Source organism: Phyllobates terribilis, unplaced genomic scaffold, assembly GCF_046119375.1.
Source record: "Phyllobates terribilis strain yellow unplaced genomic scaffold, ASM4611937v1 Scaffold_2__4_contigs__length_985480577, whole genome shotgun sequence".
NCBI lineage: Eukaryota > Metazoa > Chordata > Amphibia > Anura > Dendrobatidae > Phyllobates > Phyllobates terribilis.
This window is the reverse complement of record NW_027362762.1, coordinates 759067490-759079671: the sequence shown is the minus strand read 5'-3', so window position 1 is coordinate 759079671 and position 12182 is coordinate 759067490. Positions and strand designations below refer to the sequence as shown.

General features: G+C 40.2%; 1 protein-coding gene across 6 annotated transcripts in view; it reads right to left on the bottom strand.

Annotated features, from left to right (window-relative positions):
- Positions 1–12182, bottom strand: part of MID1 (midline 1) — a 603051-nt gene that overhangs the window by 18211 nt on the left and 572658 nt on the right. The gene's annotated exons all lie outside the window — the stretch shown is intronic.

Sequence of the window (12182 nt, the reverse complement as noted above, 5' to 3'; positions counted from 1 at the left end):
AATTCTCCATTAGCCATAAGACTGTGGCCAGGAGGAGTTAAACAGAGCGGCCGTTCCATTCATTATATGTTGGAGTGACCAGAGTTTGACTATCTTTGTCAATGCCAAAGACTTGACATACACCGCGTGCAGAATTATTAGGCAAATGCGTATTTTGATCACTTTGATACTTTTTATACATGTTGTCCTACTCCAAGCTGCATAGGCTTGAGAGCCAACTACCAATTAAGTAAATCTGGGGATGTGCATCTCTGTAATGAGGAGGGGTGTTGACTAATGACATCAACACCCTATATAAGGTGGGCTTAATTATTAGGCAACTTCCTTTCCTTTGGCAAAATGGGTCAGAAGAGAGATTTGACAGGCTCTGAAAAGTCCAAAATTGTGAGATGTCTTGCAGATGGATGCAGCAGTCTTGAAATTTCCAAACTTTTGAAGCGTGATCACCGAACAATCAAGCGTTTCATGGCAAATAGCCAACAGGGTCGCAAGAAGCGTGTTGGCCAAAAAAGGCGCAAAATAACTGCCCATGAATTGAGGAAAATCAAGCATGAAGCTGCCAAGATGCCATTTGCCACCAGTTTTGCCATATTTCAGAGCTGCAACGTTACTGGAGTATCAAAAAGCACAAGGTGTGCGATACTCAGGGACATGGCCAAGGTAAGGAAGGCTGAAAAATGACCACCTTTGAACAAGAAACATAAGATAAAACGTCAAGAATGGGTCAAGAAATATCTTAAGACTGATTTTTCAAAGGTTTTATGGACTGATGAAATGAGCGTGACTCTTGATGGGCCAGATGGATGGGCCAGAGGCTGGATCAGTAAAGGGCAGAGAGCTCCACTCCGACTCAGACGCCAGCAAGGTGGAGGTGGGGTACTGGTATGGGCTGGTATCATCAAAGACCTTTTCGGGTTGAGGATGGAATGAAGCTCAACTCCCAGACCTACTGCCAGTTTCTGGAAGACAACTTCTTCAAGCAGTGGTACAGGAAGAAATTGGTATCATTCAAGAAAAACATGATTTTCATGCAGGACAATGCTCCATCACATGCATCCAACTACTCCACAGCGTGGCTGGCCAGTAAAAGTCTAAAAGAAGAAAAAATAATGACATGGCCCCCTTGTTCATCTGATCTGAACCCCATAGAGAACCTGTGGTCCATTATAAAAGGTGAGATCTACAGGGAAGGAAAACAGTACACCTCTCGGAACAGTGTCTGGGAGGCTGTGGTGACTGCTGCATGCAATGTTGATCGAAAACAGATCAAGCAACTGACAGAATCTATGGATGGAAGGCTGTTGAGTGTCATCATAAAGAAAGGTGGCTATATTCATCACTAATTTTTTGGGGTCTTTGTTTTTGCATGTCAGAAATGTTTATTTCTAAATTTTGTGCACGGATATTGGTTTACCTGGTGAAAATAAACAAGTGAGATGGGATTATATTTGGTTTTTATTAAGTTGCTTAATAATTCTGCACAGTAATAGTTACCTGCACAAACAGAAATCCTCCTAAGATAGTCAAATCTAAAAAAAACCCCACTCCAACTTCCAAAAATGTTAAGCTTGCATATTTATGAGTCTTTTCGGTTGATTGAGAACATAGTTGTTGATCAATAATAAAAATAATCCTCTAAAATACAACTTGCCTAATAATTCTGCACACAGTGTATGTCTCTGAAGATGCGTGGAGGCCCCAGTGGTTCGACAGAGACAGATCTAGCATCAGATATCTATTACAAAGTGGTGATAGTATTTCTGCCTGCATTTCTGCCATTCTGATATAGTTTTATGACCTACATAGTGCTTACCTGCAGTGCTTGGCTGTCCATCTGTAGTGGCCGCCGCGGGGTACTGCACATCCGCCTCCCACTGAATTGCATGGGAGGCGGATGTGCAGTAACAAGCGCCAGCCACTACAACTTGACGGCCAAGCACTGCACATAAGCACTTCTGGTCGGCGGCCGTTGCCGCCGGCACCAATAGCAGCTGATCGGTGGGGGTGCCGGGTGCGGGACCCTGGCCGATCAATGTGAAAGTAGTGGACAACCCCTTTAGAAAAAAACACACACATACATTTTTAATTTAGCATGATGTGACTATCTAATGATAACATGATCATGAGTATTAAACGTTACTTTTTTGCCATAGAATGATCAAAAGGTGGCAATTATAGACTATGCTTTAAAGTGCTAGCTGCTTTTACCCACACAGCTGAAGGTTAAAGGATTTGTACAAAACAAAATCTTTTTTTTATTGATGGCAACACCTCCCGACGATCAGCTGTTACTGGAACCGACCTGAGGTTCTTGGATGATGCTCATTTGAACAGGGGGTGGATCAGCAGTACCCGGCCACATCGACTATATTAATGCCGTGTTCCGGCAACCTCTGAAAACTTCCATCTGCCACCAGTAGCTAATCAGCGGGAGTGTTGCACCCTCACAAATCAGATATATCCTAAGGAGAGGCCATCAATAAAAAAGTAGCCAACCCCTTTAGGTATCCGGTCTTAGATCCAAACAGGAGAAAAGGAGCACCAGCAGCTGTGTTGCATGTCAGTTAAAAACATCCCAAATCTTAATTCTTTTAAAGCGAATCTGACAGAAGATTCAAAATGACCAAACCACGGGCAGCATGAATCAGAGATTGGCTGTACAATTGCAACCATGTATGCTTTGTTTTGGGCCAGAGACAGACGAATGAAAAATCGTTTGACTTTCATCCTGAAAACAAGGACGATTTCCATCAGCTTTTTAATCATGTGCACCCATATATCCATTTTTTAAATTCATGTGACATCTTATGAGCAACTGATGGATTGTGATTTTTACTAAAAGTATCTAGTCTCCCATTAAAGGGAACCTGTCACCAGAAAAAATGCTATTAACCTGAAGATGTTGAATTAATCTGCAGGTTAATAGTGTTATTATGCTGCCCGGTGCCTGCATGTAGCCCAAGGCTGTGTGCACACGGTACGTTTTTGCAGAGTTTTTTTCGTCTGGAATTCGGTCAAAAATGCTAGGGAATCCTTATGCCAGCTAATTCAATGATAATCCTGAAGTGCTGTGCACATGATCAGGAATTTTCCGGTCAGGATTTGCATTGTGTTTAAATCGGAGGCATGTCAATTCTTTGGATGATTTACCGCGTTTTTCACCCATTGACTTCAACTGAGTCATTCAAATCCGCAGCAAAAACACAGGTATAAAAATATTTGCGGATTTGCTGCGGATTTGATGACTCAATTTAAGTCAATGGGTCAAACTTGCGGCAAAAATGCACAAAGACTTGACCACGGGTTACATGCGTCAGCTGATGAGAGACTAGAGACTACTCCTCCTATCAGCCTATGGCTGCTGCCGCTAATAACAGCGAGAGCTGTCATCAGCCGGCGCCAGTGCTCACAGTGAAAAAATAAAGTTAAAATAAATATTTAAATAAAAAACATATTATACTCACCTATCTACTATAATCCCAGTGGAAAATTCTCATCTAGCGGTGGTACCATAAGTGAGGTCACCGGAGCTCATCAGCTGATTGAACTCCGGTGACCTCTCTCCTGGCAGCTCAGCGCTATACACTGACACAGGAGTGGCTACTCCTGTGTCAGTGTATAGCCTACTGTCCTCTAGAACAGTCACATCAGTGATTGCTGATGTGACTGCTTTAGAACTGACAGATCTTTGTGGGACACTCTGGATTATGTCATCACGTCCAACAGGTGAGGGATATGGTTGTCTTTTGTTTTTTTTTTTTACAGGTGACAATGGCTTCAAATGGAATGGGCGTTAGGTATTTTTGTTGTTTATTATTTTGTTTTTTACAGGGGACAATGGCTTCAGGGGATTAGGCGTTAGGTGAGCATAACTGTGTTTTTTATTTTTAAATAAATGATTAAAACTGTGTGGACTTTTATTTCAAATAAAGGATTTTTTTCAGGCCATGCACTTATTTCAAAACCTTTATTATGGAGTTAGTAATGGGGGCGTCTTCTAGATGACCTCCATTATTAACCTGGGCTTCATGTCAGCTGCCAATACAAGGCTGACATGAACCCCAACCCTAATACCTTACTTGCCACCGCATCTGGGCAAGTGGGAGGAGCGAGGCTAAGCGCCAGATTTGGCGAATCTTATGGATGCGCCATTTTTGGGGCCACTAAGGGATGATATTATCAGCCTCGGAGGGGGCCAGTATCCATGGCCCCTTGGCTATTAATATCAGCCTTTACTGGTTAGATTTCATAGGGGGACCATTTGGACAGGCTGTCAGTCAGGGCGGGGGGCGTGGTTACAGCCACTGCTCTCTATACTCAAGAGTGGTGAAATAACCTGCGCCGGTGCCGCCCTCCGTGACTGAAACTGGAATGCAGCTGGGGAGAATAAAGTTAATTTTCTCCCCACAGTGTTAGGCTACGTGCAGGCGCCAGGCAGCATAATACCGCTATTAACCTGCAGCTTAATAGCATTTTTTCTGGTCATTAAGATGTTTATGGCACGAATGCCAGTATGTTAAAGTATGGATATTTTTTAATGTCATACTTTACCTGCAGATTGAGCACCTTCACCCAGGAAGGTAAAACTTCCCTTACAAAAAGTGTTGTACAGAAGATTCTTAAATGTGATTAAAATAAAAAAAACATCACCACTCATCCTGCAAAATATTGGGAGAGGTCAATGACTACATTAATGACTCACTAAACTCGAGTGAAACACTGTACACAAGAATTTCTAAAGACCGGATCACAAAGGAAAGTGATATATTTTATGGGTGAAAGGTCTTGCCTACAGCTGCTGTTCAGTTTGGCGTTTGGTTTTAATCTTACCTGAATGTTACTTTAGGGACTGGCTTTTATGACTGTTCTTGTTAAACCAGATGAGAACTGCTTTCTGCCTGGAATAACATGTAATAAGCCACTTACCCCCGATCATAACAGTACCACAGGTCACGGCAGATATTGTCTGTTTTCCTCACTATTCTATTCACGTTCATGTAATAATGTGAGAAAGTGAATGGGCTTCTTGAAGAATTTAGCAATAATTAATTGTGCATGATTCCTACGAGACATCAGTCACAACTTTTATTATTTTATAGATTTTTCACAGCTGCATAAATGTCTAAATACAATTTCATTAGTTTTTACATGGTGTCAGCTTTAGTACGAGAAAATAAAGGTAAATATACAGGAAAAATGCATATCATTTTTAATTAAATGAGAAACATTAGAGCGGATAATGAAATCATGGCATACTGTTAATCTCCGTGAACTACAATATTAAAAAGGTATCAGAGAAACTAGTTGTGGATGTGTTTTTGCATTCAACAACTGTAATAGTAGCTCCAGATGGTAAGTTGATCATAGGTTGTCACACTGCAGGAACCTGCAATGATTAGCTATAATTACGTGAGGGAATTCTGCAACAAAATTAAAGGGAATCTCTCGTCAGATTCATGCTGCCTGAACCATAGGCAGCATGAAGCAGACACTGGATGCCCATTGCAGCCTTTTATGCTTTACTCTGAAATGCTTTGAAAAGGAGGCCGTGGACCATAGAGACCTGATTATTGTTATGCAGTCCCATGTTGGCTTCTACCATTCCTGCTCCAGCTGATTTATAGGTTTCTCCCATGTGTGTACATAGATGGAGACCTGTCAATCAAATGGAAGTGGACAGGTAAAAACAATCTCACCCGGGACCACATGAGACTATTCAGGTGGCTCCTTATGGTCCCCAACCAGCTTTTTAAAGTACGTCTACCAAGGCATACTGCAGCGTTTCAGTTTAAAACATACACGGTTGCGAATGCACAGCCGGACTCTGATTCATGCTGCCCATGGTTGTCGCAACATGAATCTAATGACAGGTTCCCTTTAAAGGAACACTAAACCACAGCGAATTTAGAAATCAAAATTCAGGATCACACTAAAAATTCTGGAGCCTAACAAACTGTGAACAACTGTTTTTAATAAGATCTTGCCTTTATTGTCTCTGACAGCTCATTAATACTTGCCATGTCGTTAGCCCATTTTCTTGTCATGTTGGGCCTAAACATGGGGCTTTCATAAAAATATATTTAACAAATGTCAGTGCTACTGCATGTTTAAAACAGAGTCACAATTCTTTTTTGTCTGTAGCAAGAGTTACATGTGAATAATTCAAATGGTGTTGGTAATAGGAAAGAAAATAAATTAAATCGGCAGTGCACCATCTTTTCTGGTTCGGTGACCACAATGACATATTGAACCGCTGCCAAGTGCCATAAGACTTAAAGGGGTATTTTTCAATCTAAAAAACGTATGGCATATTGAAGCTTTATGCTGAGATTGTCTAATGGGTTCCAAAGCTTTAATAGCTTAAATATCCTGGAATCTATAGAAAAGGAAGAGGGAATGCACCCAATCTTTCTATGATAAGCTCGCCATAGAGGCGGAGGCCACGTATGCATGTCGCTATTTACATTATCAGCATACTCGTAGCATATTCTCCAGATCCAGGAGAAAGCAGAGATGGCTACTCAGTGCATCATTATTAATTACATATCCCTGTTCCTGAAGTATGTGCCACTCTTCTTCTTAACATGGGAACTACAAGTGAGCAGCCATACATTTCCATAACCAGATAGTTGGGGGCTGCATAGAATGGCATCATGGGCAGCAGGTTGTGCGCCTCTGCATTAAATAATAATCTATAAAGGCCAAATGCTGAGAATTAGAATTGAAAACAGATAAAAATAGAAGTGTTAATAGTTTATTCTTAACAACTGACAAAATGCAATGTGAATGAACAAAAGGGAAATCTAAATCGAATCTATGTTTGGTTTGCTCACCCTTTGCCTTCCCAGCATCAATTCTTCTAGCTACATTCTAGGGGATTTTTAGCATTATATTCAGGTCTATAAGTAGCCAATTCTATCAAAAGGGTGAAAATTTGTGGTTATTTCTCCAAGATGTTGGGATCAACCTCCTTACCAAATTCTTTCAAAAGCTGTGTACATGTGTACGTAGAATAAAGATGCTGTTTTGGAGGCAAAAGATTTACAATATTCTTTGCTCATTCACTTTGCATCTTGTTAATAGTATCAATTATCACTTCTATTTATAAAAGCATTCTTACTTTGTAGAATTTTATCCACACCTGCCTAAAACGTTTGGACAGTACTGTAAAAAAAAAGCTGTATCAACACAGTTCCCACATGTTGCCAAAGGAAACTAAAGCTAGGACCTAATTATACTTATTCTTGCTCAACAAATTTTTGAGGCTACAGAACAGATGAACTGGGGTCAGCAGAGCCTGCAGGCCTTCATCTCTTCTAGATATGCCAGACGTACTTTCTCTATCCAACTCTTAACAAAACAGCATTTCTTTCCAAATTCATAAAAACACAACCAAGAAACATTTTTAATGAAAATCACTATGGCCTTGATTAACCTGTTTATTTACCTAACGGCCCCGTAACAGGCATACCATTAGAAATTGTCCAGGTGACAGTCCAGGCACGGTTCATTGAGTAGAAGTTGTGTGGCATTAGTAATAGAAATGTATACTTCAATGGCTAGTTTAATAAATGTTACCATGAATACCCTGCTTTCATTATTACATGTTGCTATTGTTACTTGCAATAATCATGATCCATGATTAAAGGGAACCTGTTAGGTTTCATGACTGTCCCCCACTGCTACTATAGTGGTACATAGGTATAAAATTCCCCTATTTTAATATGGTGTTCTATGTGGTATGCTGCAATCTTTGAACAATTACCTTTATGTCCGGCAGCATTGAACATGCTAAGAAGCCAGGACTAGTCCAATGGGACATCTCATCCCTTCGGATTTCCTATTTTAGTGTGATTGAGTCCAGCTCATCAGTGCTACAATAATGAATATTTAACACAAGCTGTCAACCACTCCCAGGAAGGCATGATTACAAGATGTGAGTCAGGACTAGCCCGGGGTAAGAGACAAATCACAGGACTAGGCCTGATTTGTTAGCATATGCTAAATTAAGTATAAAAGTTCATTGTTCAAAGATCGCAGTTGTAGTTATCAGATAAAAGACTTTAGTAGAGTAAAGATACTGCTATAGTAATGGTTGGGCTGATCTGACAGATTTCCTTTAAGGATTATCTAATAAAAGATGCCTTCTAAAAGAAACAGTTATTGAGTCCAACTTCAGAGAATAAATGCTGGACAATATTTTTTGCACTAATATCCATTTTGCAGCTAGTAATCCAATCCAAATAAAAAACACAATCAACTTGTTCATGGCAAGAGTAGGCTTAATAAACATCTGCTACCCACCCAGACGGCACCTCTGCCCTTCTATTCTAGATATATATGAGAGTCTTCTAAAATTAGGCCTTCAGATATTCTATTCTGTCATGTTGGTCAAGACTCATTTCACTTCGAAGAGAAGCCAAGATGACAATGAACAAGGCTCGTCAGTCACCCTTAGCTCTCCAACAAGAACGGGAAATCTACCAAGTAATTCAGCACATATCACTGTCCTCATGATTGCTTTGGATCGTGTATAATTTCCTCAGGCTTACAAGACTTTTATATCGGTACTTTGGTTTTATCCTATGTTCTAAAAATATACTAAAAGGCCAATTGGATATTATAAAAATTATCCCTTGTATTTATGTATGTAAAACACAAATTACATTGTAAGACCTACTGCGGAGAAGTACTGATAGCAGAATATGATGGTGCTATGGAGATTTGTCATCCAGGATAGCTGCATGACGCCACCCTGGGAGCTGTAATGGTGGACATAATAGTAGTTACCTAGTTGAATTTTAAACAATTTGACAAAAAAAGGACGATTCAAGGTCTTGTCTTATGTTCACTAGCGATGCTCAGATTTTTGTGAAAATGCTCTGCTGGTCATAGAAATCACCTACTTGCAGCCTGTTTTTTCACCTACCCCAAAGATTGATATTCAGTGTACAGTGCAATTACACAGGATTTTTTTGTTTTTATTGGGGCTTATATACATATATACCTATTGTGCTGTTGATGTATACATACATTTTTTTGCAATTTGGCACACTTGTTGTGAGTCCTACGTGCTCCTGTGAAGGACATACTAGCGGAAAAAGGTATATACCTATATCAGAGGCGTACATGCCATGCGGCTGCTATTGGGCCTGTGAGTCATGGGGGCCCGTTGTGAGTGCCCGCACCAGGATCCCCCTCCACCAATCAGCGTGAGCAATGATGATGGAGGAGGGAGAGTCAGAGCAGTGGGTGCGATGACATTATTACAGCACGCCCATTGTACTGACATGTGTGGCGCTTCACACCGTGACCACACGCTCAGGAGACTGGATAATACGGTGGAACGAGGAGAGGGGAGTATTGTATTTTTTTAAAATCCGTGACTGGTAGCCATAATAGTGTATGGAGGACCAAGGGGGGGGGGGGGTGCATTATATTGTATGGAGGACCATGGGGGGTGCATTATGATGTATGGAGGATCATGGGGGTGCATTGTATTGTATTGAGGACCATGGGGTGCATTATATTGTATGGAGGACCATGGGGGTGCATTATACTGTATGGAGGTCTATGAAGGGTGCATTATGTTGTATAGAGGACCATGTGGGGTGCATGATATTGTATGGAGGACCATTGGGGGTGCATGATATTGTATTGAGGACCATGGGGGTGCAATATATTGTATTCAGGACCATGGGGGTGCATTATATTGTATGGAGGACCATGGGGGTGCATTAAATTGTATGGAGGTCCATGAAGGGTGCATTATATTCTATGGAGGACCATGAGGGGCACATTATATCCTATGGAAGACTATGTGGAACCATTCTAATATTTAAAGGGCTGTGTGGGGGCCATCATATTGTATGTGTGGGGACAATTATACTGTTTGAAGGGCTAGTGCAGGCAATTATACAGTATGGAGAGGTATAGGGCCATTATACTGTATGTAGGGCCATTATACTGCATGGAGGGCTGTGTGGGGGTCACAGTTGGGGGATCATACTGTGCTGGGGTCACCATACTTTGTCTTGGGAGTTGATGTGGGTGACAGTAGGGTCATTATACTATGCATATGGAGACTAATATGGAGGAATTCACCATGGGGGTATCATATTGTGTTTGGGGGGCACTTCTGTTGGCATCATACTTTATGGGGGCAATGAAAGAGGAATCTAGGACTTCAGCAGGGGGGAAATTACTATGTAAAGGCTGGAAAGGTGTGAGATCTGCTCTTCTGTGACCCCAACAATTATTTATTTTATTTTTTTTAAGGGGGCCCCATGATTTCTGTGTACAACCCTGACCTATTAATGTTTTTTTGAGTACACCTAGGATTTTTGGTAAGTTCTCCAATATGTTGGGAATAATCTCTCTGCACAGTTTCATTAAAAACTGTGTGCAAGTGTAACTAGGAGAACTAATTCTACGATGTTCTTTTGAAGGCAAAGGGTGATTGTGCCAAATATTGATTTAATTTGGATTTCTGTTTTGTTCATTGACTTTGCATTTTGTTAATTGCTTAAAATAAACTATTAACATTTTTATTTTTTAAATCATTCTTACTTTGCAGCATTTTTCCGACACCTGCCTAAAACTTTTGCACAGTATTGTATACACACACACACACACCCTCTCTCTCGAGTTATATATACACAATATATACAAAAACACAAAGACATTCATGAACCTTGGTGTATCATATGTGAACAGGCATTTTAACAGCTCCCATATTGTTTCTTAAGGGTATGAAAACATGAACTTCTGAAGATTCAGTGCGTGGATACTCTTGAGTGAGCCAGATACAAATTACTGGTGCTTTAACTCTGGCCAAAACAACAAAAATCTTCCTGTTTAAACTACTTTACCCTAACACCCTACAAATTTCCTACATGTTTTCCTAATCCGTCCCAATAATTTTTCAAGTGTTCTGTTTGGCATCAAGCTGAAGAAAACCAAAACCTGTGAATTTTAATTTAACTTGAATGCCTAGAAACACACAAAAGTGTAATTTATTACCTGTTTAATTCAGCCAGCCTGTTGTTCTGTTCGGCACAAAATCTATTTGTTTAGTGGTTGTTCTGTATCCTCATTGAGTATTTTGCGAGTAGAGTGTATCCAATGGGAAATCTGAGCTGCTGTTCCAGCTGCGCAGAATTATTTTTTACAGGCATGTCTAAGATCTGTATCTTAGCAAAAAGTTCTAATTTGCATACAGATCAGTAGAGTGTCAAACTGCATATCAGAAATCAGAGCATAATTTAAAATAAACAAGTCTCAAATTTAGTTTTTTTAGCTGATTAATTTTTTGTTTAATGAGAAGTTAAAATTCTAAGACATCCTTATCTATCCCCCATTTGTGTAAACCTATCAAACCTGTACATTTGTAGTAAAATCTTGGATAATGAAATTAATTATCTAAATGGACTGTATAATATTAGAAAAAACCTTTTCGTTTTTTTCCCAGGAACATGACCTTTGCTGAGCTGCAACACTAGACATAGCCATAAGAGTGGTGCGGTTCAAACTGAAAAACTACTACAAGTTTTGTAGAGGAAATGCTTTGGATTTCCTGCACATTTCACCTATGTATTGCAAATTTACATTTTTGATCATCTCAAGTTCAAATCCGCCATGCCGGTCTATTTAGGATGCAGCATGTGAATGAGCAAAAGCAGAGGAGAAAATCCACTGCATACACACCCCGAAGGAACATACCCTAAAGTCCTAACTTGTGCTAGACTTTATGGACGACACTTTCTGCATAATCTTTGCACCTGTGCAGATTCGGACACTGATCATAATGTTGGAAGTTCCTATAGCTGATTACAGAGTCTCTCTCACAGTCATTTAGGCCTGATCAGATCTTCTTTACGCAACTTTGGAGGGACAATCCTTACCACCGAGCACCACTGTCTCCAAGCTACGACCACAATTGATTTCTTTACTTTACAGACTCTAGACTTAACCTAAAGTGTGCTGAAGTACCATACAAATGTTAGTAAGAGCCTATTAATAAAATTTGGTCGTCCATATGTAAGAAAAGAAAATCGACACTAGCTATGAGCAGGTGTAGATATAATTTTTGCCACTTGCTGTAGTAAGTTATGGTAAATCAATCAGTAAATTTGCGGATGACCTGGTTTCCTCCCACTTAAAGCCGCCACTTCTCTTACTTC